The 26,558-nt window shown below is 47.7% G+C and overlaps 1 protein-coding gene across 1 annotated transcript in view; it reads right to left on the bottom strand.

Moving 5' to 3' along the window:
- Positions 1-26,558, bottom strand: part of LOC119444880 (nose resistant to fluoxetine protein 6) — a 423,598-nt gene that overhangs the window by 10,054 nt on the left and 386,986 nt on the right. The window lies entirely within an intron of this gene.

The raw sequence follows: 26,558 nt of genomic DNA, 5'->3' as shown, positions 1-26,558 counted from the left end.
TTTCTCGTATATCCATTCAGCTAATCACGTGTATCTTTCACCGTTATTTAAAAATATTCACACTTGAAGCATGACACGCCGTTTCTTTTTATTGCGATAGCAAATATATGGGCACTCCAGGCGCATTTCTGCCATTAGCGTCACCGTCGCCGTGAGTTTCCGTGTGAAGTCCACCGGCGATAAAATCGTCACCGCGCGCTGTATGCTCTATGTGCGAGGGAAAGCGTGCAAGGGTGAGCCACCGAACGCGGCTCAATCTCCGGCATGCAAGGGCAGGAAGGAGGCGCTACGTCTTCCAGTCGCGCTCAACGCTCCGAAGGGACGGCAGGGAGCGGGGGAGGGCGCGAATTTACTCCGCGCCGCCTGAGCCACTGCGCACGCCCGCCGGGCCTCAAGGCTCCGCAGGCACCGAGGGGAGGGTATGGGAGTGAAGGGACGGGGGAGGGCGCGTACTACGCCGCGCTTCCACGCGGGCGGTTGGATCTTGAAAGCCATCTGCGGCGGAGGCAGAGTCCTTCTTCCCTGCGGTGTGTTTAGTTCGCGTTGATGCGAGCGGCAGGACTAAGGTCAATAGGTGACCCGTAAAAGAGCGAAGGATTCTGGGATGCGCCGTCTGATCGCTGTTTCCGGTTCGAGGAAGCGCAGCCGCCGCCACCGCTTCGCCGTCGAAGCCTATTGATGCGCTTGCCGTCTGGCTTTGTCACACTCGAAGATTACCCGGTTGCAGGCGCCTAGCAAAACCATGGTCGGCTGTTCAGCCGTTGGCTGCTCAAATTCAAGCTTTAAAGGTAAACTCATGTAACTACTGCCTTGCAGCATCCCTTGCTGAGTGAGTGTGCACACGCATCAGAGGCATGGCTGCCACTTCCAAAACTGAACCATCAGTGAACAAAAAGAAAATGAATGTACAGTGCCACTTATCAGGCGGCGATGAGCTGTGTGAGGGCCGACACAGAATGATTCTCCAAGATATTTCTTTCTATAACATTGACTCAAGCAACAATAACTATTTCAGTACTCGCATGCACATATGGCGGTATTATGAAACATGGTTTTACGGCGCAAATTTAAACGGGACACCGCGAGATACATACATAATACTCGTAACCAACTACCCCACTTTAGTCCCTTGAACACAGTTAGAGGTAATGCGCAGCCGTAATATGCCGGCGATACGGCCATTTCCCCATCTTGTTGACAAAAAAAAGCGAAAACTTCTAACTACGTACCCCTTCAAATGAATCTCGAGTTTCGACCAAGAAATGCCGTTGGCAGCGCGCAGTTTTCAATCATTTTCAGCACTTCATTATCTAAATACGCTAGCTGCGCCGTTACTGACGATTGCAGCGACGATCATAGGGCAGTATTTGCCAGGCTGCTATAGCCATCGCCCCAGCACCCGATTTTCTAAGTAATGCTTCTATACGCTTGATAAATTATCGGATAAAGATAGCTTTTTCATCTGTCTGACTGACGCGCAGGCAGAGCAGTCAGTGACGGTGCGTCCAAGCAGCGGCAAATGTCGTATAGCTAAACCTGGCAGAAACAAAAAAGGCCGCCCAAAGGAAAACCAGAGTTCGTTTATGAATAAAATCGTATCCTTGTCTTTCTTGGCTCGTCATCGTCGCGCCCAGAGTGAACTGAAACCTAGAAATTAGCTGCATGAATGGTACGTCATTGCTGGTCGACAAAGAGGACGGAAAGCTTCGCACGACTGAGAGTTGAAACCGCGTAGAAAAACCTAGCGCCGGGCATGCCGCCGCGTCGTCCGTCGAACCGGAAGCAGCTAGCAGACGGTGCGCCCCACAATTCCCTGCGATTGCTCGTTTTACGGGTCACCTATTCGCTCGCTGCTGCTCCCGCGCTTACTCACTACAGCTTTTTGACAGCGAGTTTCCGCGGTTATCGAGTGAGATGTGCCCATGTTTGCTTGTGCGCACGTAACACTATGCTTGTTAATTTAGTTAGTATGTATATGTTTACAAATGTATACAGCTGATAAAACTACTTTTCTTACTTATCATAGCTGTCCACTAGTTTGCTATAAGAATCGATGCTGTGCATTTAGGGCGAAGCTGCGGCTTTCCTATTTGACAATACGGTAAGTCAACTTTAAAACACCCTTCTTCGCGGTATATTAGGCTGATAGCTCATGGGACTTGAATTTAACCTGCTCGCTGAATCAAAGGCGTGTGCGCAGAAGGTCGAAATCGTAGCGTCGGCACGTACATTTTAGAGACCGCAACGGGACATGCATTCACGCGGCCCAGCCGGTGCATGCATCAGACGCTTGCAGCACTAGAGACTGTCAGCACTCCACAGATAGTGGAGTGTCGTCGTCATGCCGACGTCATCTTTGTTCAATCATTTTCGACATGACTACAGCGTCGTTTTCTTCGGGGTTGTGGGGGCATTGCACAGAAATCCAGAAGTTTCACGCAAAAGTGCCAGCGTTGAAGGGAGACCGGGGATGACAGCTGTCGCAGTAAAGAAGCTATAAGCCAGGAGGACTCGCTTACTATGGTGATACTTTTCATTGGCCTGCTCACCTTCGAGACTTTAGATGGTAAATTATCACGTTGATTACCAAACAAAATCATGCATCGGCGGTAAAAATACAACCACCACCGACGAAAGACCACAACAAAAGCGGGTGATAGAGCCGAAGAAAGCTTTTCGCTTTAAACTTGCATGCTATCTGCGCCGCTCTTCTTAGAAGAAAAATACAGGCGAAGCCTGTCATTGGTAACATGTCCGCATTCGTTACAGCTTGTACGCTTATCATTCGCGAACCCCGAAACAAATTCAGAAACGTACCTTGGAAATTTTGAGTTCACCGAAGTCGGCTACGATGAGAGCTGTCATACAGCCGCTGAAGTAGCACACAGCGTGATAAAAAGGTCGGACATAGTATTCGTTGACCGTGCTCATCATTCGCCTGTAATAAACGTCAAAAATGAGTCACACGGCTGAGAGGAAAGTTGTAACCGAGAAATTAGAAATCTCAGCGAACACTTTCTGGCGAAATCAACGATCTGACAGATGTTTATCCAAAGAAAGAGCAGTCCTGAGCTCTATGCAAGAACGCCCTAGTTTGGCAAAGTTCCGTATCTCCGCGTGCCCTGGCGACGTCCTCAAATGAATTAGCTAATGGTACCAAGACATAAAATTCAACCTTCGGCATGCCTCCACTTTCCTTGGCTTATCTAGATTCGCTCTTAGGTTATCATCACTCTGGAGTTAACTCATCGGCGGCCGAAAAAGATTAATCACCTGGTCAAACCATCGGTGCCTTCATTGTTATTTATTGTTCCACTCATTGCATTACCTCTGCAAGTAAATATAGAAAAAAATGTTGTCTTAACCTCTCGAAAAAAGAAAGGAAAGTGTTGCCGGGAAAATGCGCCACGGCTGCACTGTTGGGAGTCGTCAGTGGATAGACAGATAATGTCCGAAAGACGAAACACGCTCGTGACGCGCCCCAGAAAGGATTGGCGAGTGGCTTGCGCCATGTTTGTATATAAGTAGCGGGAGAGTCATGCTCTTGCGATATTAAATGCGAAGCATTTCTTGGCGAACATTTGCCACTTTGACAGTATCTATCTATCTAGCCGCCTACTTCTTGATGCTCTCATAGGTCGTATCGTTAACTTGGTATTTACTAAAATTGGCATAATATGACAAGATTGTATGACGAAAATATATGATACGGCATGACATGAATTTCATGAGATGCGTGTGATGTAGGTCATGAAACAACCTGCCTAAAATGACATTGACCCAGCGAAAAAAAATATTAACACTCAAAAACCACTGAAATGGGTTCGGACAAGCGTACTAAGGGAAGAAAACACTAAATGATGATGGTAGAACTCATAGTCGTGAGCATGACTCTGCAAAAATGACAAGACTCAGCGAAAAGAGATTTACACTCAAAGACCACCGAAAGGGGTTCTGACGTGGGTAGTAGGTGACGGAAACACTAAAGCATGATGGTAGAAGTCATAGTCATGAGCATGACTCAGCGAAAATGAGAATGACTCAGCAAAATAAGATTAACACTCAAAAACCATGGAAATGGGCTCTGACGTGGGTACTAAGTAAGGGAAACACTAAAGGATGGTGGTAGAAGCCATAGTCATGACCATGACTCAGCAAAAATTACTGACTCAGCGAAAGAAGATTAGCATTAAAAAACCAATGTAATGGGTTCAGATGTGCTATTAAATGAAAGAAAAGGCTAAAGATTGATGATTGAATTCATAGTCATGAGCATGACTAAGGCTCATGACTAAGAGGCCTTAAGGTCTCTTAGGCCTTGCTAAAGTGACTCCTTGGGACTCATGACATGAATGTGATGACATGCGTGTCATGTATGTCACGAAAGATCCGCCTGAGTCTTGGTGCTCTCGTGGCCGTTTCGTTAACTTGGTAAGCTCACCGCACACTGCTTCGCATAACATTGATTCCCACAGGGCGTGCGATCTGCCGGCTTTTACAATATTTCATTCATAACAAATTGCCGCGCTGGCGCCTAATAACGTACAGTCTTCAGTGTTTGCAACCACGAAGCGGCGTGCGCAGGGTGAGCTCATGTTCACATACTTGGCTTTAACTCGACACTTTGCTGCCTCCTGCTTTCGCGCGAATCGAGGTATTTTGGTTCACTGACAGCCGTCGAACAAAGTCAGGGGAGCGAGAAACTCAAGGTATCCTGCCTGCCACCCCTGCACCGTAAAGTTGGCTTATATTTGCCAAGGAAACCCTTCATAACTTTGACACGTTCAGGGTTTTCCAATACACAATTTCCTGTTCTCTTTCCATAGAACCAGTTTCCACGAAGTTTGAATGATACCAGCCAATAAGCATCGTGTAAGGATGTCCTAAGGCGCCTGAGGCATCCGCTGATGATATTCTCGTCAAAGAGTTCTGAGCTAGAAGTTCAAGCAGACGAGAGTGTAACATTTGACTTGAAGGTAAAGCATGCTTCAGTGTTTTGATTGACAGGGCAAGGACACCAGAGGAGACAACAGCGTTCACTGAAAGGAGCGCCGGCCTTCAAAAAATGTATTTTCGTTTCAGGAAGCATCGCTATATGTAGGTGTTCAACGTAACTGTGAGCCAAACTTCAAAAATATGCAAATTGCAGGTAGCTGGACAGAACCAACGTAATGCTGTCTGCAGTCGCTTCGAGTCACTCAGATCATTAACGCGATAGCGTTAAGGGCCCCGTGTCTCAGCACATCCTGTGTTAACGTAGGTGTCTTTGTCAGTGCGCAAGAATGTCCGTGTATATTTAGGTATATGTATATGCCACGCCTTGCTAAATTACAAGCGGTATATGCGGGTTATATTGCCACGCATATCTATCACTAAAGTTTCTCATAACTTGTCTTATATTCTTGGCGAAGTTATTCCTCAGAATTTTGAGGATGATAGCCCACAAACAAATGTCATGAAACAAAGCACCGAAAGCGCATGCCCTTCATGTTAAATCTTCTCAGATTTAAATATTAGAAGTGTGAAACAATAACAGAAAGCTAAAAAATTATGCAATTTCTTGGCACGTCAGTGCACTACCTCCGGGATCGGCCCATGCATGAGGTCGCGTTTCTATCAGAAAGCTCGCCTTCGTACATAGCGTTCACCTACAGCGTTTCCCGGTAAACATTGCGGTTACATAAGCTGCAGTTACCGCGAAGCGTGAGAAGCAGTCAGGGATCTTTGAATGCTATCGCGTTCCACGCTTAAAGGCGAACCGTAAGCGTCCCTTCTTTTTTGCATCTAATTACATAATTAGTCAATAATTATTCGACTTCTATAATATTATAATTAGATGAAAAAGGTCAATGAGAAGATTGTAGAGCAACACGAAAAACTCCTGGTATAGCTTTCTCTTGCGAAATACGTGCTACATAAAATGTTTTTGAAAGCATAAAAGAAGCCCGTAAATACACGCAAAGTCCCTCGAGCGGCAAGTCGCGCGAAAATCTGACAAGGAGATGAAAGAATTAGACTTACCACATCGTTGAATATTTTTGTGTGGATTTATTGAATAGCGTTCCGCGCATGGCTGTTGTGCTTCTGTGTTACTCTATGTATATATAGCAATGCTTCCTGAAAATAAAATAAATTCTTGGAAGTTCAGCGCTCTGTTCTCTATTCGCTCTTTTAATTGAAAATTTCAGCCAGACAGCATGGCTGGTGGATAGTGCTGTCAGATGACGCTTCGTGTATAGAAGAAAAATGGACGGAGAAAAAATCAGGGACTTGCACGTCTCCATAAAAGGAGTCGAGCAGACGGATGGAATCTCCCCGTTTGCTGGGGCGCTTACGAAAGTATCTCCAAAAGTCCGCCGGTCGGCTAGAGGCTATTTTTCCCGAAGACTCAATGCAAGACTTTGGATCCCGCTTGTGGCGGTGATAACAAAAAGACCGCAAGAGGCGGAATTCTCGTATGCATTTGGTAGGCCCGCTACTTTTGGCTTTTCTGTGGGCAAGCTCTTTACGCTTTCGAGCAGTTCTTAGCTCGGCGCAGTGTCGATTGGGATCTTTAAATGGCTTCGGCTTGCGCTGGAGGATATCGCCATCCATACCACTCACAACCATCTTGGTGAACCCAGGGTCCTGTTCGTTAATGTCTCATACACTAGTCACGAGAGACAATTGAATTGCGCAGAAAAACCTGAATAGGCTAACATAGTCAATAAATTTAAAAGCAAAGGGGAGGAACTTACTGACCCTATCTGAACCTGAACCAAGAATAAGTAGTTGGTGCTCTGAATGTTGTGGTCACGTACAACAAATTCGATAGATCTGATGACCTCCTCAAGAATGACGGAAGTGAAGTTAGGAGTTGCGTAAAAAGTTTCAAATGATAGTTTTTGACTGCGCCCCATACGTATTTCTAGCCTCACCAATTTTCGTACAGTTTCCATGATCAGGCGTCTAACATATTTAAGGGAGCTGTCAAGAGCAATTAGGGAGCCACCACTTTTTGTTAGATACATTGTAGTTAGCGCGGGAACTGATCAAAAGAGAAAATATCGCAGCCCAATGTGGTTTCAGTTAGCTCGACGAATTGGTAACAAAAGAAAAGAACGTCCGCAATTAGTTCAGGCGCCTTGGCACGAAGCCCTTGAGCGTTCCGATATACATATCGAAATTACAGACTTTGCCCAACTGTAGTCACCTAAGTAGAATGTAGCAATTCTTCAAGCAGCTGAGCACGAAAGAGCTTGAAAAGGCAGCCCATCGGCCACACAGACGGGTCATCCAGGCGTTTACATGCACCGTCCTCAACAACCGCGCGGAAAAAAAAGAATAAGAGTCATGCTTTGTTTTGAGGCACCTGAAGGAGACAGGGTTATGTTTGACAGATTTGTGGTGATGCGTTAGGTGTGCTGGGGTTGTTATGGGGGAGAGCGTCGACACAAAAAACATGTATGGATGCTTGAGACTTTTGCAATACATCGCTCCGATTCACTAGAAGCAGCAATTGAGGCAGTACTTCTCAACTTTTTGTCGTCTCAATAGGCTACCGGCTGGCACACCTCACCGGGAGGGTAGTCCGGGTAGGTGAGCTCATTAAAAAGCTGTCAAGACCCTTAAGGGTTACTTGCAGACAGCGTCAACTTGCCAGGTGTGGGGGATTTGAAGTTTACTGGGCGCCGTGCTAGATCGGCGCGTAGCGATTGAGCTAGCACAACTGTCTAGTAATTGTCACTCGTCACTACTGAGAAACGTAGTCACGGGGCTACGTAGTAGGACCACTTCATGTCTCAGGAATGATATACTCGTACCTTCGACCGCGTCTAGAAGGATCTTAAGCAGACCTCTCAGTTGGCAGTTAAAGTCGTTGGACCTTGGAGGAGACGAGCAGGCTGCGGAGCCAGGTGCGAATCGAAAAATCGGTGTGGCACATTATATAATAGTTTTTATTCAAGCCATGTGTTACAAAGAGAGCTGCAGGTATGCCGAAACAGTCGTCCTTGTATCGCCACGCTCGTCAGCAGCGACGAAATTAGAATTAGGGCAAGAATTGGTAATAAATTAGGTACTGTTGAAATTATCTCAAAATCTTCGACAGCAATTATTCATGTCCGTCTTTTTTTACATATATTTACGGCAAAGTACTTACGAGAAATGCGGGGAGGGAAGAATAAGGAATGGGGGAAAATGCAGTCTGCCCACGGTCCATGTTGCGATGGCACAGCCTAGGAGAGAAAGAACGGCTAAAGCTGCCAGAGCCGCAGGCTTCCGTCTGAAAAAAAAATATGAAGTATGGCCCGTTTTATGACGCACAAGGCTCGAGCAATGTCCATCGCCAATGCTCAAGCCACTAGCATACGGACGACGTCAACGTTCAGACAAAAAATTGGCTGTGGTTTAGCTCTGGTTAGACCTAGTCGAATAGCGATAGCTACAGGCCACCGGCTGCGCATAGGCTTCGCTTGTACGGCCTCAACTATTTCTGCGGCGACGCGAGCTCTTCCCCTCTATTGGGTGCGAGGAGTTACGGAGTCGCCATCTGTCGGAAGCGCCTCGCTTGCGTAGTATGAGGGATAACGCGGCTCGCTCCTCATAGGTTGGGCTGTTGGCGCTCAATAAAAACACCACGCGGGAGCCCTCCTGGCCATTTCTGTAAGTACTCTCCAAACAAGGGAAGTTTTTTACTTTCAAAATGATAATCTTGGGCAAACAGAAAGGGCAGAATAGTTTACAGTCGCTATCTCTTTACCGAATACGTACAGTGAACGCCCATTGCGCGCGGTCGCCGTGATGGAGTCCCCCGAACCGACCTCGCGTGAAAGGTAGCCAATCGCTGAGAGCAGACTATGGGAAATATGTTCTTATAGTGTACTGTCTGTATAACCAAATGCAGCATAACAGAATGAAGTCTCAATGCAGCGATCGCACGGGTTCGCAGCGACCGACGGTGCGTCTGCATGCATGTCCGCGCACAATGCTTCGCTTTCGCTGCGAGCGCGATTTCGCACCGTGCCGTGAGCTTTAGGCCGCAGCATATGAACATTTCACAGTACACAAGCAACCATTGTTGCGTTGACGCTATCAGAGCTGTCCAAAAGTAATTTCGTTACAACTAGGGACTTGGACGCTATACGACGACTTGTTATGTGCCATCGCGATGATTCAATCGTTTTTCTGTTATTGTAAATTATTGGACGTTTCAATATCGTTATTCCTCAAGTTGTGTCGCACTGTATGTTTATCGGTCTTCCCAGCGAGGAATTTCCCGCTGCTTCTTTTTGTTAATCCAGTACATTCATTGTTTGGTGCTAACACAAACATGACCATATGCCATGCTTTCTTTGAATGTTCTTCTTGCCGTTCCCTTTCCATTATTGTGAACATGCCAGTATCTAGCATCAAGTTCATAGACCAAATCTTCATGACATTAACCGGGCAGCGCGCGGGCGAGCTTCTCAGTGCGCGCTTTGTGCTATTCACCGAACATCGCAGCCCCAACGCCGTAGCAGAAATCTTCCTCGCGGAAGTGCTAGCTACACACCCAAGTTGTAGCCGGTGACCGCTTGCCGGTTCTAAGTTTCGCAATCCCAGCTACACGCAGCTTCTTGGCCTGCGGGTACGTGTGAAGGCTGACACCGGGCTCCGTTGCGTACGCGTCCGGCACTGCGGTACCGAGCAATAGCCTACCCTGTCGTACACCTTCAAAGGCAGCCACTACCTATTATAGTGCTTTAAGTGTTGTCATGCAGACACCCGAATCGGGAAAACATCCCAACCTAATCAGAACCGTAGCGCAGTTGGGACTAAACTTTCGTTTTCAGCTCGCTTCGGCACTTCCGAAGCAGACGATGCGGCCGCTGTGTCCACGTGATCCCTAATACCACGTAGCGCCCGCGGTGGCGCCAGCTTTTCCAGTGGTGGAGCTCCCCCTATCACAGCTGCGGAGGGCGGGGTGTGACGTCATACAGAGGGCGCAGCGAGCGCCCAACGGCAGGAGCGATGGCCGAGCGGCGACCGCGACGAGCCGAGTTGATGGAGAATCAAGGGCCGTGGTGTGACGTCACAGTGCGGCCACGGCTCAAAGTGCGGCGACGGCGAAGCGGCGAAAACCTGGCCTAATGTAGCTATCGCTACAAAAGTAACGGTGCACGCGGCGGCTCTTAGTCCGTCACAGCTTTCTATTGGTCAGCGAGCGTGGCCACTCTTTTACTTCAATTCCTCGTATATGCTTCCGAATGTAATTGACAGCGAAGCTGTCCATGCGTAAAAGATGTTATTCACTGCGATGCTCGTTCCCTTCTGTCATGAAGGCTCTAAATCGAGCGCGTGTTATCTGTTTTTCGTTATTCAAGAGAGAGGTGTTTTAATCGTTGCATTAAACGTCCTGGATTCACCCAGTCGGCTATGAGCGACGCTGTATTGAGAGGAGATCCGCATTTATTTCGGCAACCTACAATTTCTTAACGTGAAATAAATCTAATCAAACTAGTGTTTCTCGCATTTAGCCCCCGTCGAGTGCGGCTGCCGCGCGTCCACGTATCACTCCCGTGAGCTAGCGCTGAGCAGCAGAACACCATAGCGAAACCGCTGCCCGCCGCGGCTTCTCAGTGGCTTTGACGTATTTCTTCTGAGGCCGAGGTCGCAGGTTCGATGGCGGCCGCGACGCGCGCATTTAGATACGGGCGTAATGCAAGAACGCTCGTGTACCGTGCAATGATTCAAGTTAAGGAACCCTAGATGGTCAAAATTAATTCAGGAGCCAACCACTAAGGTGCGTCTCCTAATCACATCACTGTTTCGGCACGTAAAGTCCCAGAATTTAGGTTAACTGGGTCACCACGGTGAGTAAGGTGTAAGAGCCGTGCGACCTGCAAGAGTGACCTCAAAGAACATTTTGATTTCGACAGCTATTAGAAAAAGCTTACAGTCACCACATTCCACGGGTGTTGGAATGGTACTTACTGGTTCACAATGAAGCCTTATGTTTATCTCCAGTCAACAACACAAAATAATTTTGTCAGAGAAGATGGCTAGGAAAAGCGAGTACATCTCACCGAGAACTTGTATTGTTTCAGCTTAGCAAGAATCTTTTCAACAAGGCTTAATTGGCTCCTAAAGAAAGCCGGAAAGTAGACAGATATGCCGGAGTCAAAAATAGTGGCAGCTCGCTGAGATTTTGTCGCTCTATGATGCAATTGTTCCCGTCCGCATTTTTACTGCAAATAATAGACCTGAAAACGGACCTTTTGGTGACATCAAAATCAATAAAGGTCATCTGTCAGCCTGGCACCGATGTTCCGACAAATTTAGTGGTTATAAAAGAACACGGCGCGTATTCCTGTGGCTATATTCTTTATTATCACTTAAATCAAATTATTTATTTTATCTTCAAAGCAAAAGTATGGTATCAAAATCACAGAATGTATCGAGATTATCCACAGCAGTTATAGTAATAGTTGGACAAACAGTCGAGAAAATAATTTAGCTAGAAATAGAAGCAGATGTTGCAACTCTAAAAAAATACGAAAATAAAGACTGATTTCGAATATACTAGCTTACCTTCTGAAAGTCAACAATGTCACAAGCGAGACCAGGAAGAGTTGGGAGTCCACCGATAAGAACCACGTCTGGATGAATTTGTCCTAAAACATAAAAGGCTTTATACGCAATGTTCAGCAATACGAAAAATATGTTTGGGCTAAGGGTTGAACAACATGTTCAACGTAAACGAAACAGTCACGATATGCGCCCCGACAATGACAGCTACACCTCAGGCATACTTATAGGTACGCATGAGGTTTCGGAGGCTCCCGAGAGGAAATAATTGCGGCAGAAATCATTGCAGCATGACTGTCGATGCTAATGCGAGCATCATTAATGCGCCACTATTGGTGGCGCGGATAATCTGTCTCTTGCGGCACGTTGAAAACGAAGCGAAGTGTGGCGTGACTGCGTCGCTAATCTGGAGAGCGCGAAAGCCTGCGCGTAGGTGAAGCGGGGGCGCGATTCGCAGCAGCCGTCGCCAACAAATCTACCAGACGACGCGCGCTACACGGGCGCCATCTCGTAGGCATCGTTGCCGCACTACGCTTTTCTTCTAAAACGCTTTCGCCGCACCAATCCTCCGCTTTCCGCCTCTTGGTGCCGCTGCACCCTCCTCTCCCCTTTCCTCCTCGCGTCTTTCTTCCCCCGCTGCAATCCACGAGCGCGTACATCTCTTGGCCCAGGTTGCGGAGTCTATGAGGATGTGCGCGTTACGCGTAGGAATGGCTATTGACTATTGCTCGTTTCGGATAACACACTCCAATTTTTGCATTCGTGTAATTTCTCTAATACTGAAATCAGACTGGAATGATAGCTAGCTAGCTAGCTAGCTAGCTAGCTAGATAGATAGATAGATAGATAGATAGATAGATAGATAGATAGATAGATAGATAGATAGATAGATAGATAGATAGATAGATGTGGTCTTTCTGTATTGAGTGGCGACTTGTGTCAACTTAGAATGAAAGAAAATGTACCGATGTACTTCTAAGAGACGCGTGACCTCTGTTTCTTAAAAACAACGAACCTGTAATGTATCGAAACTTTTATGCGTATCTCCTAGAAAGGTCTCTGAAACAGTTTTTGTCGTATCTAAGATTACCGCCAAAACGTAGCGGGTATCTTTCAAAATATGCTTTTACGCCAGAATTTTGCGTCAGCGCGCTATATTAGAACGAACACGAGTGGCTAAACATTATCTTCCACTCATGCCGTGGCATTCCCTCTCAATTTTTCACTGTACCGCCATCGCTATGTCCCGCTTCCTTGGTCATAAAGGTGTGTGGTTACTCAAATGTTGTTTACTTCCGGTTGATTTCCACCAAATGTGTTCCAGTGTCTCACTTCTACGCAGTATTATTTTTTTTTCTTGTTAAGCGTGGGTCATGGTAGCCTGGGCAACATGAAGCCAATTTTCACGACGAAGTTCACGCGGTGAATGAAGATGCGTTGGCGCTACGCGAAATTTTCTTTGCATTGAGCTACATGAAGCAAAAGACGAGGTTGGTGTGCCGGGCGTTCGCCTCGTTGCTGTGAACGTATATGCAGTGTTCAAACTACAAAGTAGCTGTTAGCGGTATTATTTCGGTTTGGGAAAAGTCCGAAACATGTCAATGTCTAATACTTACGTTAATTATCTTATAGTATGCTCGTAAGATTTCTTAGTAGCCGTCAGCGGAAAATGCAAGCGCTGCGACAGCTCTGCTGAAGTTAGCGCAGAATATAACGGCCGCTCAACCACTAACTTATCATCATCATCATCAGCATCGCAACTTATGTATGTTGCGAAATTAGCTATTTGTAACATTTCCTATACTTTATAAAAATGAATAACTATGGAAAGAAGGTATAGGAACGTCGTGAATCGAACCCGCGTTCTCTGTGACGGAGCCGCAGACGACACCGCTACGCCTAATTCCAACTCGTACTAGCAGGTGTTTGACGGACGTTTTGACGCGTTGTAAAGCATGTTCACTTTGCAATCTGTCTTTCTTTTATTACGATAGTAATTATATGGACATTCCAGCCACATTTCTCCCGTCAGCATCGCCATCGCCGTGACGTTCCGTATAAAGTCAACGGGCGATAAAATCGTAGGCGCGCGCCATATGCTGTATGTGTGAGTGAAAGTGTGCGAGGATGAGCCGGCGATCGCGGCTCAATCTAGCGCACGCAAGGGCGGGAAGCTCGCCGTCCACCAGTCGCGCGCAACGCTCCGGAGGGAACGTGGCGGGGTTCTAATCCGCGTGGCCCGAGGGGACCGCGCATGCCCGCCCGGCCGCAAGGTTCTGCAAGGCTCGGTTGGGAGGGTAGGGAGGGGCGCGGGTGCCTTCTACGCCGCGTGCGTCCACCCGGGCGGTTGTATGTTGAACGTCATCCGCGGCGAGGGCAGAGTCCTCCTTGCGCTGCGTTTTCCGGCTTAGTTATCGTTGATGCGAGTGGTGGCGCAAAGGTCAGTTCGCTCGCTGTTTACTCACTACAGCATTTCGACAGCGAGTTTCCGCGGCCATCGAGTGAGATGCGTTCATGTTTGCTTACGCGCGCGTGACAGCACGCTTTTGTTAATTTAGTCGGCATGCCTGTGTTTACAAGTTTACACGGCCGATACTATCTTTACTTCGCACAGCTGTCCACTAATTTGCTATCGCAATCTATGGTACACCTTTCGTGTGAAACTTCGACTTTTTTTTTTGAGTGCTCGGCTTACGATATCTTTTTGGTACCATTCTTGGCGAATTATACACACAGCTTAGCTCTCTGACGAATGCGGAACCTGCGTTTGCCGCTCAAAGCACCTTTCTTACATACAGGTGATTGCCTTGTTGACATAGACGTGCAGCCACGTCTTCTACACTGTGCCGGCGCAGCAGTTTAATTCGTGCACAAACCTGCAGCGCAAGCGAGCGTAATGCAGCATTGGTATAATACCAGTACATGTTTCTGTTGCCTATCAGTGCCTGTCGCAACAACTATAGCAAACGACCCGTATTCTCATGCGGAAGTGCGCCATTGGCTAGAAGAAACATCTAATTTTCTGGTATCTGTGTATTTATTTTTAGTGCAACGCAAATGATTAGGCACACGTATGCTATTAAATTACGCTTCATGGAGAGACATGTTTCAAGCATTCCCGATAACGTCAAACAGGAAGCCAATCGGATTGCTAACTTGCCCATTCTTCGCAGAGTGGGCTGTAAACGGTGGAATGGGCAGATGTGGCATAAACCTCGCGGAACGGCGCCGTTGCCATGACTTAACCCAACAATAATAAATTCCCCGCTTCACGAAGGGCACTTCAACATATATATCTCTTGGTGATCTGAAAGACGTACCTAACCGATTCACTGCATTTGTACAGATAAAGCAAAATCGTTTCAGGTCCTTTTGAAAGATAACACGATTACTGATGGCTCCTGAGTAACAATTCTCAGTCAGTACAGTATTCTTTGACACAGTTAAAGATGCTTAGGATGAAAGCACAGATTGCCGCTGCAACAGACTTTGCCTATACGTGTTACAACCGCCCCAGCGCACTTTTTTTTCCCGCACCCTTACATGTGAATGCGTCCTGCGCATGAGCACTTTGTTTCTGTTAATGTGTTAGGTTCAAACTCCCAGCGACAACATCCAAAGCTCACCTGAATAGTCAGTTCGAATAAGTTTCTTATCTGGACAATGAGATGCCACCAGTGTTGTGCGATCTCGAAATGAAATTTCTGAAAGAACGCCTCGGTGTCCGGTCCGGTAACGAAACGAGGGAGCAGGTAGAACCACGTGATGGTGAAGAAAAGTGGGACGCAAATCCTGCAATGTACAGCAGAAATAGTAAAACACTCATGTATTCCTATGATTCTGCGGCCTCGATGTCTTTGGGAACATTTGGTATAGCAGTGTTAAAGTAAGCTTCCATTACACAAGATGAGCAAGAGATACGTTATGGAGAAGCAACAGGGTTGCCTGTGTTTTACTTGTCCTCCGATTCCGGGTTTTGTTCACTATACAGAATAAGAAGCAGGTAGGCGATTCAATATCTAGTTGAAGCCGATGAAAAACAATGTCTCCTTGGACGAGTTGGGGGTGAAAATGCGGTGTGCGAGCAGTAAACTTACGTGAGCGTGCGGTCACGTGTTCGACGTAAGAGGCTAGAGGCCAGAAAGAGAAATACACGATGCAAAAAAAGAGGCGGTAGCCGGCAAGGAAGACTGCTTTTAAAATGCGTATAGCAGCGATCACTATAAAAAAATACCGACGTCACATTTTCGGCCTTTCGTTTCTTGTGTTAAATGAAGTTGCTGGACCTGGAAACCCCAGAAAATATACTGGGCAGCATAAGAGTGTTCCAAATATTTTGCGGTATCAGCTTTTTTTACGAACGTCTTTCGGTTTTGTTTTCAACGAGTTGTATATGCCATGCCGCTAAAGGTGGTCACGTGTGAGCAGGTCATCCTAACGTTCTAATGCTTAGTGCGAGTCAGTCTGACATGCTCACACATCTGACAGGTTGCTGCTAGTTGACAGATCCAATGTAACAGCAGGGTCGACAACCGAAGAGGGCCGGAGCGACTGCCAAAACATCACCATGTTTTGCTACCACGTGATCAACTGCCGCCTCATGTTATCATGACTTAACGTACATCCTGGGAAACTGAACCATAACTACTTCGTAGAAAAGCTATTATAGGTAATAACTTAGGGCGGTCTGAGGATTGCGAGTATTTTTTCAGGAGTTTCGATGTCTGTAACCTTCAAGGAACGCAAAAAAATGAAATTTCGAAATAATCATGTCACCATTCTTCCAAGACATCTGCGCGTCTACATTGGTGCCTGTTCCCAAGGTGAAAGAGACAAGCATTCAATAAGGGCAGCACTTATAGTTATGTGTGCAGTCTGTTTTTTTTTTTCTTTTTTGCCGTTGGCGGGTCATTGAAGTATAGTAACTGCTTTTGCCATGCTTATTTCATTTGTCCACCTATTCATGATCACATGTAGCACAAGTTTCTCACCTGATGAGCCTTCTGAGAATCGAAATAATGAACACGGCAGGCCTGCTTTCGTTGTGCTTCTTCAGGATATGGCATAGAAGAAATCCACTGCAAAAGTGGTTCAAACATCTTAGTCTTCACCAAAATCAAGTCGTTCCATGTCGTCACTTCGTCTTCTCACTGATCGATTACAAACCCAGTAATTTCATCGGATTTCCAATAAAATAGCATCTCGATAAAAGAGTCTGCATGCTGGCATTTCGTCATCCTCTCGATCACGCAGCACTTCCGCCTACAGCTAAGCGGAAAGATAAATATGTGTGGAACCTATCGGTGAGATAATCAACCACACTGCTTTGTGCGACGTTTAAGTATTGAATTGAATTGAGTTTATTCTGCAACAACAAAAAAGTTTGCGACGATGACCAGGCAAAAAGCTGCAAGTAGCAGTTTGAGGGGTAGCTGGCCACCTCTTACACAGAGCAGCTTCACAGCGGTTAAACAAAAGCAGATGTTATACATAATGCATAACCTTCATACTGAAGGAAAGAACAACCACGGTAAGAATTATTAAACAAAATAATCGTGGAAACATTTCGCACAGCTTTAAGAGAAAAAAATGGCATAGTGACGAAACCAGGAAAAAGGAGAAAAATAACGTGAACCCACTACGGCAGCGAGCGCCATCACACAAATACATCGCGCAGCTTTTTTAAAGGCAGAATAGATGCATTGAGTCCATTTTCTTTCTGTATTCGATTTAACAGTGCCGGAAAACAAAACTGTAGCATTTGGTCGCCGTAGTTAGCTCTGCTCGTGTTAACATTCCAAGGTTCTAGTTGACGTAATTTATAAAAAGAATTATGCTGCTATAAGGATGCCAGTTCTGTTAATGTGTCATCATTCTTAATTTTTTCTAGTTCTATATAAGCGACAAAGCCTATATCTGTACAAGGTTTCAATTTCTATAGCTTTAAGCTTTGAAAACAAACGAGCGGTGTGGCGGAGATATTGTGCATGGGAGACAAGGCATATTGGTCTTTTTTTTTTCAGTACTGTCAGTTTATGCATGTTCTCCGCTGAAGCCGTTCCCCAGACAAGAATTCCGTACTGAACTAAGGAAAAAAACATTGAATTATATAAAACGCATTATTAGATGTAGGAAGGTAACTACAATGGCGAAGCACAGTCCCTATTGCTCTAGACATTTACTAAGTGATTTACTTCGCAATCTCATGAAATTGCTTCGGAAAAATATGGGCCAGGTGATTTGAAAGACGGTACTTTTTCTATTTCAGCATTGTTTAAAATAATAGGAGATAGTTGAAACTGTTTGTTACGTGGGTGAAACAGCACTGCCTTTGTTTTTTCTACGTTAATCTTAATATAATTTTTTGTCGCCCACGTGTGTGTCTTTGGAAGTGTTTAATTGGTTCGATTCGCACTTCAAAATCTGAGTCACCCTAAAAAAATAGGCTGGTGTCATCTGCGTAAATTACGCACTTTAGCAGACGCATCAACATTGACTATGTCATTTATGTCTAAAATGAAAAGATACGGACGCAGTATGCTCCCCTGCGGGACACCTGTTTTAGTAATGACTATGAAATGGTAGGATGGATAACCGGTGGACCATTAGAGTTACAGAATGGATACCAAGAGAAGGGAAGCGTAGTCGAGGACGGCAGAAAACTAGGTGGGGTGATGAAGTTAGGAAATTTGCAGGGGCAAGTTGGAATCAGCTAGCGCAAGACAGGGGTAATTGGAGATCACAGGGAGACCCTTCGACAGGACACAGGAGACCCTTGTGGACATAAATATCGGCTGATGATGATGATGATGAAACGGCTAGGTTGGTTTCTGTGGAAAAACCTTATTATACTATATACCCGTGCGTGTGCGATAACGACGACCATTAGGAAATAAGCGAAATTACCCGCAAATCGAAATAAAACGTTCTGGATTTCTTCGGAAAGCTTAAGCTTTTAACTGAAGGCTTTATTAATGGTCTGACGATATGCTGGCCCCAATAAATATTTAGAATACATCAATGCCTAGTATATTGTTCTACTTATTAAACGAAGTTTTCTTTGGGAACCCTCCCGGCCTTTCCTGACCGTGGCTGCTTACAAGGTGGGTGCTGCAACCGCTGCTGCTGATGTTGTCCTGCTGAATGGGTCATACTTTAATAAATTTTATTTAGCGACCAACGCTGGGATAGACCCTTTTAGCCCCTCAGCACAGCAGTCCGATGCCCTAAACATCCGGCCACAACCCTTTATTTCCTTTCTTTATTGCGTACGTAAGCGCTTTTTCAGAGTGACATAAACATACGCATAGGGAAAAAAGCCAGTGTCATTCCACTCTGTGAAGGTGGATGACCAGCGAAGCTGTGTATGTGGTGATTGACCGTTGCTCCTGTGAAACGTTCCACGTTTGCAGGATCGGAGCCACATGGAATGTACGCCTTTCTTTCCGCCTCGCGGTCCTGTCGGGCAGCATGCTAACGCTTGGCGTCCGCTCACCGCTCATCGTCGGTGGTCTCCTACCGCTGCCGCCGCGCCCATTCCATTTTCTCCGCGAAACCCCGGAAATTTCAAGAGGGGCTTCAAGGTGGCGCTACGCTTTGGAGCGATGTACGGTTCAGCCAACGCCGCAAGGTGACGCTACCCTGTATATGTATACGTTATGTATAACGGCGCTAAACGCAAACTTCACATAGAAACCCACACATACGTTTGTAGAAGAGATGGGTGCCGCAGCTAAACGTCACCTCCCTTTCCTCCTCCCCCCCCCCCCGGCTTTTCGCGCGTCAGAAGAAGGCGCGTTTGATCTACATATATGGTGATTGTAAAGGAGGAAAGAGACGCCTACTTCTGCAGCGCTTAAGGAAGCACGGCGCAGAACGCGCGTTTGTTCTCCGCCGTGGGCTCACTCCCCGTGAAAGAGCGCGTCCCTCGCGCCCTTTCATTCGCACATACAGCGTTCGGCGGCGCGCGGCGACGATTTCATCTCCATTGATGTCATACGGAACCTCACAACAACATCGACGGCGACGGCGACGGCGACACCGACAGCAGAAATCTGCTTTGGAGTGTCCATATAATTGCTATCGCAATAAAACGAAGAAGCTAAGCGGACGCCCGATCGTGCTCCGCTCATTCGACTCTGCAGAGGGCCCAGGGCAGCGTTCTGCCTCGCACTGCTGCCATAAGCGTTGTGTGCACAAGCACTAGCGTTCCTTCTGAACAGCTGTGTGAATGTCACGTCGTAGTGCATACAGTGGTTCCAGTGGAATGGCCAGTACAGTCAGGCTACAAGCTTCGGCGTCATCTCGTGCACCTTTGTTGTGCGACGCCTGGCAGGCAGGTGGCACCGGCGCTCCTCTTCACACCAGCGTTGTGAGACGCCCAATAGCTACGAGGGCGCAGCTGCCACGCGTATTCTTAGAACACCGACTCGCGTATTCTTAGAATACGCGTTACCTCGCGTATTCTTAGAACACCGACTGGGCAGTTCCCGCGGAATGGTAAACCTTGATATCCCTTTCATTGCTTCGGGCGAAACGGCCCATTTATTTTTCAGAAGAATTGTCGTTAAATTCCTTTCCCAGATTGACGTTTGTGGTTTTCGACTAATGTATCAGTACGATTGTGTTATTTGCAAATCTGACGACTATGTGAAGAGTGCAGTGTAGAATCGCGTAAGTATGGGACGCGCTATTTTCGTACCGCCGAACATTTTTTTTTTTTTGCAGCATTATGATTCTTTGCAGTAGGTAGCTAGTTTGGTAGATACCCTTCAAGGGCCTCGCTTTAATTAAAATAAAATAATGAGTGACCACTGTCGGGATTCAACCTCTGCCATCGAGCACAAATGGCCGCTGCTCCAACCTTTAGGTAACGTTCTTTAGTATTATTTTTAACACGAAAGGTGTTTTATGCCGGGGTCCACCAAGACTTCACTGACGTATTTCCGTCACGGAAATACGTCACACGAACATACACGAACATAATACAAAGAAAGAAACCAGAAAAAAAAGTTCCACAAACATGCAAAATTTGGAAATCGAACCCACGACCTCTCGGTCCGCGACGATAGATCGCCGAGCGTTTAACCCATTGCGCCACAAACGCATTTGCAGAGAGCTACACAGACGCGCCTTATATATCTAACACTCCTCCGTGTACCCGCGCTCTTGCTCGGGGCGGTGCCGCCGCCTACGAGCAGAAAAGAGAAGTACTGCATTATGACACTAACGCGCACCGACAGTGAACGCTTCGGTGGTCTCAGCACTACGACGCCTCGATGCCAGCATTCGAAGGGACGCTGGCATCAAGAAGCACTACCAACGCGTTCTCGCAGAAGCACTACTAGGTGGCGTTCACCGTACTCAGCACAGCGGAGCGTGGCCTCCGCAATTAGCTCTGAAAATGTTTCTGAAGTTGATCGCGGAGGCTGCAATTACGACGCGCTGTACGCGCTGATTTGACTCGGTGACGATTCAGTTACGTGATTTGTCTTGCGCGTTGTATTAGTGTGTCAGTTACGTGCTTCGTCTTTCGCGTTGTGCTAGCGTGTGCAGCGTAGTGCAGCTTCCATATGCACGACGGTTGCTCATGGTCATCGACGTTGGTAGTCGTGATGGAGGAGACGTGCCACCAGGCGTCAGCGTGGGTGCATCAACGCCTAAGGGCGCTTTAGCCACAAAACACCAATAGACATTGTATATCAATGTGCAATAAACATTACACTACTTCTGTGAAGACACGTTTCACTTTCGTGTTCTATACCGATTCCTATATAAGAGGGATCAACCACATTTTTTTATTTATCTTTCTTTATTGCCTATACAGCTTGAGCGATATTACACTTCAAATGGTTTTCCTTAAACACACACACCCGAATCAATAAAGAAAATAAATAGCGGAAGGTGAACCTTCCTAATGCAAATTTCTTAGTAGGGTGAGCCAGTTTGGCGGCCCAAATTGAGCTGTGTAGGTCTCACAGATGGATGCAACGCTTTCAATGAAGTTTTCTCTTGCAGAACGTGCGTTGATGTCGACATTACAGCACGGCATGGACTCGGGCTTACCCGAAGCAGCTTATGGCGGGGGCTTTGTCCATCCTTCGTCTCACGGCGTCCCACATCCCCTACAGCGCATGCACGTCCCCTCCCCCTCTCTCTCCTCTCCTACGTTTCTCTTTCTCTCCCTTAGGAATCCGGAGCGGCGCGCACGACAGGTGGTGCGACAGCTGCATACTCCGCTGGAGGCGCCACGGTAGTTCCGCGCTATGAAAATGACGGAGCGCGCGCGCCTCATTCTCTCTCCTCTGCAGCGCCGCAATGAGCACTGCACAGGAGAGCTCCCTCGGGCCGCGCAATGAGCGCTGCCTCGGGCCGCTGCCGCGAAACCATCTCCCGCTCAAGCTAACCATCTCCCCGCTGCTTTGCATCCACACCTGGTTCCCTTCAGCGGGAGATGGATTTTTAGGGGCGAAGCTCCTTAAGGTGTGGGTCTGTCCCTCCTCTGTAGTATGTAGTAGTAGTAGTAGTAGTAGTAGTCGTCGTAGTAGTAGTAGGTAGCCACGTCTACTTTTATGAAAAAAAAATTCCGAACGTTGTGTCCGTGGCGCGGAATCGAACCAGGCACCCCTCGCTTCCGAACGCGCGGCGCTAACCACTAGGCCACGAAGCGCACATGGACACACGCACCACGATGACAATAAATATCCAACATTAACGAAAGACTGCGCGTTTCTAACGCGTTTGTGCTAGCGCGTTACGGCCCGCGTGTAAGAAGCTGGTGTAAGACGCTGTGGCCTCTCCGCCTTACCCCCGTATTCATAAACGCTGATGGTGTCGGCAAACGCGGTGCACGTTCCGGCATGTGTAAACGGCCGCGTAAGACGCTGTGGCCTCTCCCCCTTACTAGAGAGTACTGCACGTTTCTAACGCGTTTGTGCTAGCGTCCCCTTAAGCGGGAGATGGTGCAATTATAATGAAGGGCACTGTTATAAAATAGGAATGACGTCACATATGGCGCGTGTCATTGGTGGAAGTCAATCGTTCGATTTAGTGCGCGAAGACTGGGCGAATTACACGGAAGATTCACGGTTTACCGATGATTCCCTCCGGAGCTTCGCCCACTCATCATCATTCACCCCATGGATATGCGGTGTTTTTTTTTTTAGGGGCGAAGCTCCTTAGGGTATGGGTCTGTCCCTCCTCTGTATTAGTAGTAGTAGTAGCCGTCGTCGTAGTAGGTAGCCACGTCTACTTTTATGAAAAAAATTGTCGCGTTTCACCTTAAAGGTGAAGCATCAATTGCGATAGCAAATTTGTAGAGGGCTATACGGAGTAATGATAGTAGCTTTATCAGCTGTATAAACTTGGACATGCAGCAGCACCGGCAACACGCAGAACTACTGTCGACGCCGTCGGCGTTTTGCCCGCGTTCGCACAAAATGCGTGCGGCGTTGGTGACTGTTGCCGGAGCCTCTGATATAAATAGGCACTGGGTGCCGCAGCTAAACGTCGCCTCCCTTCCCTGCCCCTCCCTCCCCCCCAACGGCCTTTCGCGCGTCGGAAGAAGGCGCGTTTGTTCTACATATATGGTGATTGTAGAGGAGGAAAGAGACGCCGACTTCTGCAGACCTTACGGGAGCACTGAGCCGTGCTCCCTCAAGGGCTGCAGAAGATAGCGCCAACCTTTCCCTTTCCCTCAAGAACCACTTACCACAGCGCAGGCGCTGAGCCGTGCTCCCTCAAGGGCTGCAGAAGATAGCGCCAACCTTTCCCTTTCCCTCAAGAACCACTTATCATCACGGCGCAGAATGCGCGTTTTTTCTCCGCCGTGCGTTCACTCCCCGTGAAAGGGCGCGTCCCTCGCCCCCTTTCACTCGCACATACAGCGTTCGGCGCGCGGCGACGATTTCATCTCCATTGACGTCATACGGAACCTCACGGCGACGGCGACGCCGACGGCAGAAATCTGCTTTGGAGTGTCCATATAATTGCTATCGCAATAAAAAAAATTCCGAAAGTTGTGTCCGTAGCGCGGAACCGAATCAGGGACCCCTCGCTTCCGAACGCGCGGCGCTAACCACTACGCCACGAAGCGCACATGGACACACGCACCACGATGACAATAAATACCCAACATTAACGAAAGACTGCGCGTTTCTAACGCGTTTGTAACGCGTTCGAAACGCGTTGAAGGCGGTGGCAAGTCAAGTTCAAGTCGAGGAGCGTTTATGAATACGGGGGTTATACTCTCTCAGCAGTCATGTGATGGCGTCGGCAAACGCGGTGGTGGTAAGTGGTTCTTGAGGGAAAGGGAAAGGTTGGCGCTATCTTCTGCAGGGCTGAGAGGCAAAACGCGGTGCACGTTCCGGCATGTGTAAACGGCTGCGTAAGACGCTGTGGCCTCTCCCCCTTACTAGAGAGTACTGGACGTTTCTAACGCGTTTGTGCTAGCGTCCCCTTGAGATGGTGCAATTATAATGACGGGCGCTGTTATAAAACAGGAATGACGTCACATATGACGCGTGTCATTAGTGGAAGTCAATCGTTCGATTTAGTGCGGCGAGACTGGGCGAATTACACGGAAGATTCACGCTTTACCGATGATTCCCTCCGGAGCTTCGCCCACTCATCATCATTCACCCCGTGGATATGCGGCGTTTTGTTCACGGGCTCGGGTCGGGCTCCGGTATTTTGACGCGGGCCCGGGCCGGGCTCGGACTTTCTGGTGGTGTGCATGTAACGTGAAGCTGGATTATTCTCGCGCGTCTGGAATCTGAAAAACCTGTTGCCCCGGCGCAGCTGGAAGCGAGCAGTGCTACTCCTGTGTACTTCCCTTTTCTTCTTCCGTCGTGTTTTGCGCTGTTTGAGCAGAATGTAAAAGTCCAGAAAGACCGAAGCAGCCTCAAACCAAAGGATGCCATTGCATTTCTTACCTAAATCAATGTAATTAATGCTTTCAGCGTGGTGCAAGCGCATTCGCGACTTGCTGATTCTTCAAAGGCGAATTGGTAAAACGATGACTGGTAAGATAAGATAATTCGTCATGTACGTGGCTGAAATATGGCACTGCGTCCATCCATGATTGCACACATGTTCTCAACCGGCCGCCTAGCAGCAGCGCATTACGCTGCACCATGGACGAACGAGAAGCTTTCTTTATCCATTTACTCCATCCATGCGCTGCGCTCTCGACCGGTCGTGGCTGCACTAGAATACGGTTGAGTGGGACGAGCGGCTGGGGTGGCGCATGCTTTGAAGTGAGGCTCCCTACGTGGAAAAATACTGTGGCTGCGCTGTGATAGAAGTGGATTGGGCCGCATCAAGGTCACGCCGTTGGAAACTGCTGGCAATACTGCTCGGCAGGGTCCTTTGTATTACTTCGCGCGCTCGTATTTGCGTTCAGACCGCTCAAATGTTGTTCATAATTGCATATGACATGTTTTTATGCCTTAAGAATAAATTTCTTTCATTCTCTTATTTATTTTATTTTTTATTGCCGCTCGGTGACCTTTTTTGGTCTGGGGCCGGGTTCAGGCCGGTTTCGAGCGGGGCTCGGGCCGGGCTCGGGCCTAAGGTAAAGGGGCGGCGGGCCGGGCCGGGGGGGTAACGTAGATTGTTTCCGCGCCGGGCCCGGATCTCGCCATAAAACTTTTGGTGGGGCTCGGGCGGGCAGCCCAACGTAAAAAAACGGCCCTTTCAGTGCTCTAATCGACATTACATCCTTCTATCGATTGGGTGGAAAGGTTTAGTACCATGAAAATGTAGGAGATGCCGTGCTCGTTGCCTACAGCTAAGAATAAAATTCGGTGCAGCGTTGCGGGAAATGCTCAAGTACGTCCCAGTAAAACATTGCATCTTAGCAATCTATATAACGCGTGTTCTGTTGTTTGCGGTTTTCTGCAGAGGATTCTATTGACTCTCTAAGCTACAACCAAGCCTTTACGCTGCAGCCAAGTTTTGAATTGAAGCGTGCCGGTGTGTTTTGCTAAAATAAAAAAGTCCTTTGTCGTTCGTTCAATTGATATTTGTTTGACTCGTTTTTAAGCATTGTGTCCTCGGCCTTCGCAGCACTCGTGCACTTGCTTTGGAAATGTACAGTCTGTTTGACACTTCAGGGAAATCTCGGAGCGCATTGCATCGCGATGCGGCGAGCGCTGGAGTTGGGTGCCGGAAGTAGCTCGCGCAGGCGCGGACGGTCGAGGCGCGTTATCTTGAACCGCGTCGCAGTACTGCTACGGCGGCGGGCGCTGGCCGCATCGTCGGGAAGCGTGCTACTATCAAGGGCAGTTCATCGTTACTCGGGCACTGAGCCGATAATGTTAATTAAACGTTGTGCGCACATTTTTGTGTCTCCTTCTTGTATCTGCGTATTACGGTAACACACGCAGTGAAGAAATATGCGTGCACGCACTCAGTACCTCGGCCTTTCGAAAAAACGAACGAAGCGTGCTCTCAAAAGAAGTGTGTAGAACCCCATTTTTGCCAATGAAGGCTCACAGGTTGGCGTCGCACAACGTTTAGTTGTGCGACGCCAACCTGTGAGCGTGGCCCGTACCAGTGTCTCGTCTGCTTTCCTTGTGCTAGCTCGCGCTTTGGGGCGCCGTGTTAGACTGCGCTATTCCGGAACCGGATCATTTTTACCAGTACTTTACTCTTAGCAGGTTCCGCTACGTGGAAACTACGCGACGTTCTATAGACTTCATGGCTGTAAAAGTCAATCAAATTTTAACATTTCTTCTCCCGAGCAAAATTACATCGTCGCGTTAACATACACCACGTGACATAGCCCCAGACCCATACGACTGTATAACACGTAGTAGCTGAGGACGTCGCAACCATTGTTTTTCTCTCTTGAGCTTGCCCACTACTTGCGCAAAACCGAACAATCGCTATGTCGTAAGCTCACATCGAATGGCCGCCGTAGAAATCATGCCGTTGCCACCATACGATAATCTTGAACGTGGTCATCATCACGCGTCTGGCTTGACACACATGTACACCCGTGAGCAAAA

This window comes from Dermacentor silvarum, chromosome 3 (assembly GCF_013339745.2).
Source record: "Dermacentor silvarum isolate Dsil-2018 chromosome 3, BIME_Dsil_1.4, whole genome shotgun sequence".
Classification (NCBI taxonomy): domain Eukaryota; kingdom Metazoa; phylum Arthropoda; class Arachnida; order Ixodida; family Ixodidae; genus Dermacentor; species Dermacentor silvarum.
This window is presented reverse-complemented; position numbering and strand designations above follow the sequence as displayed.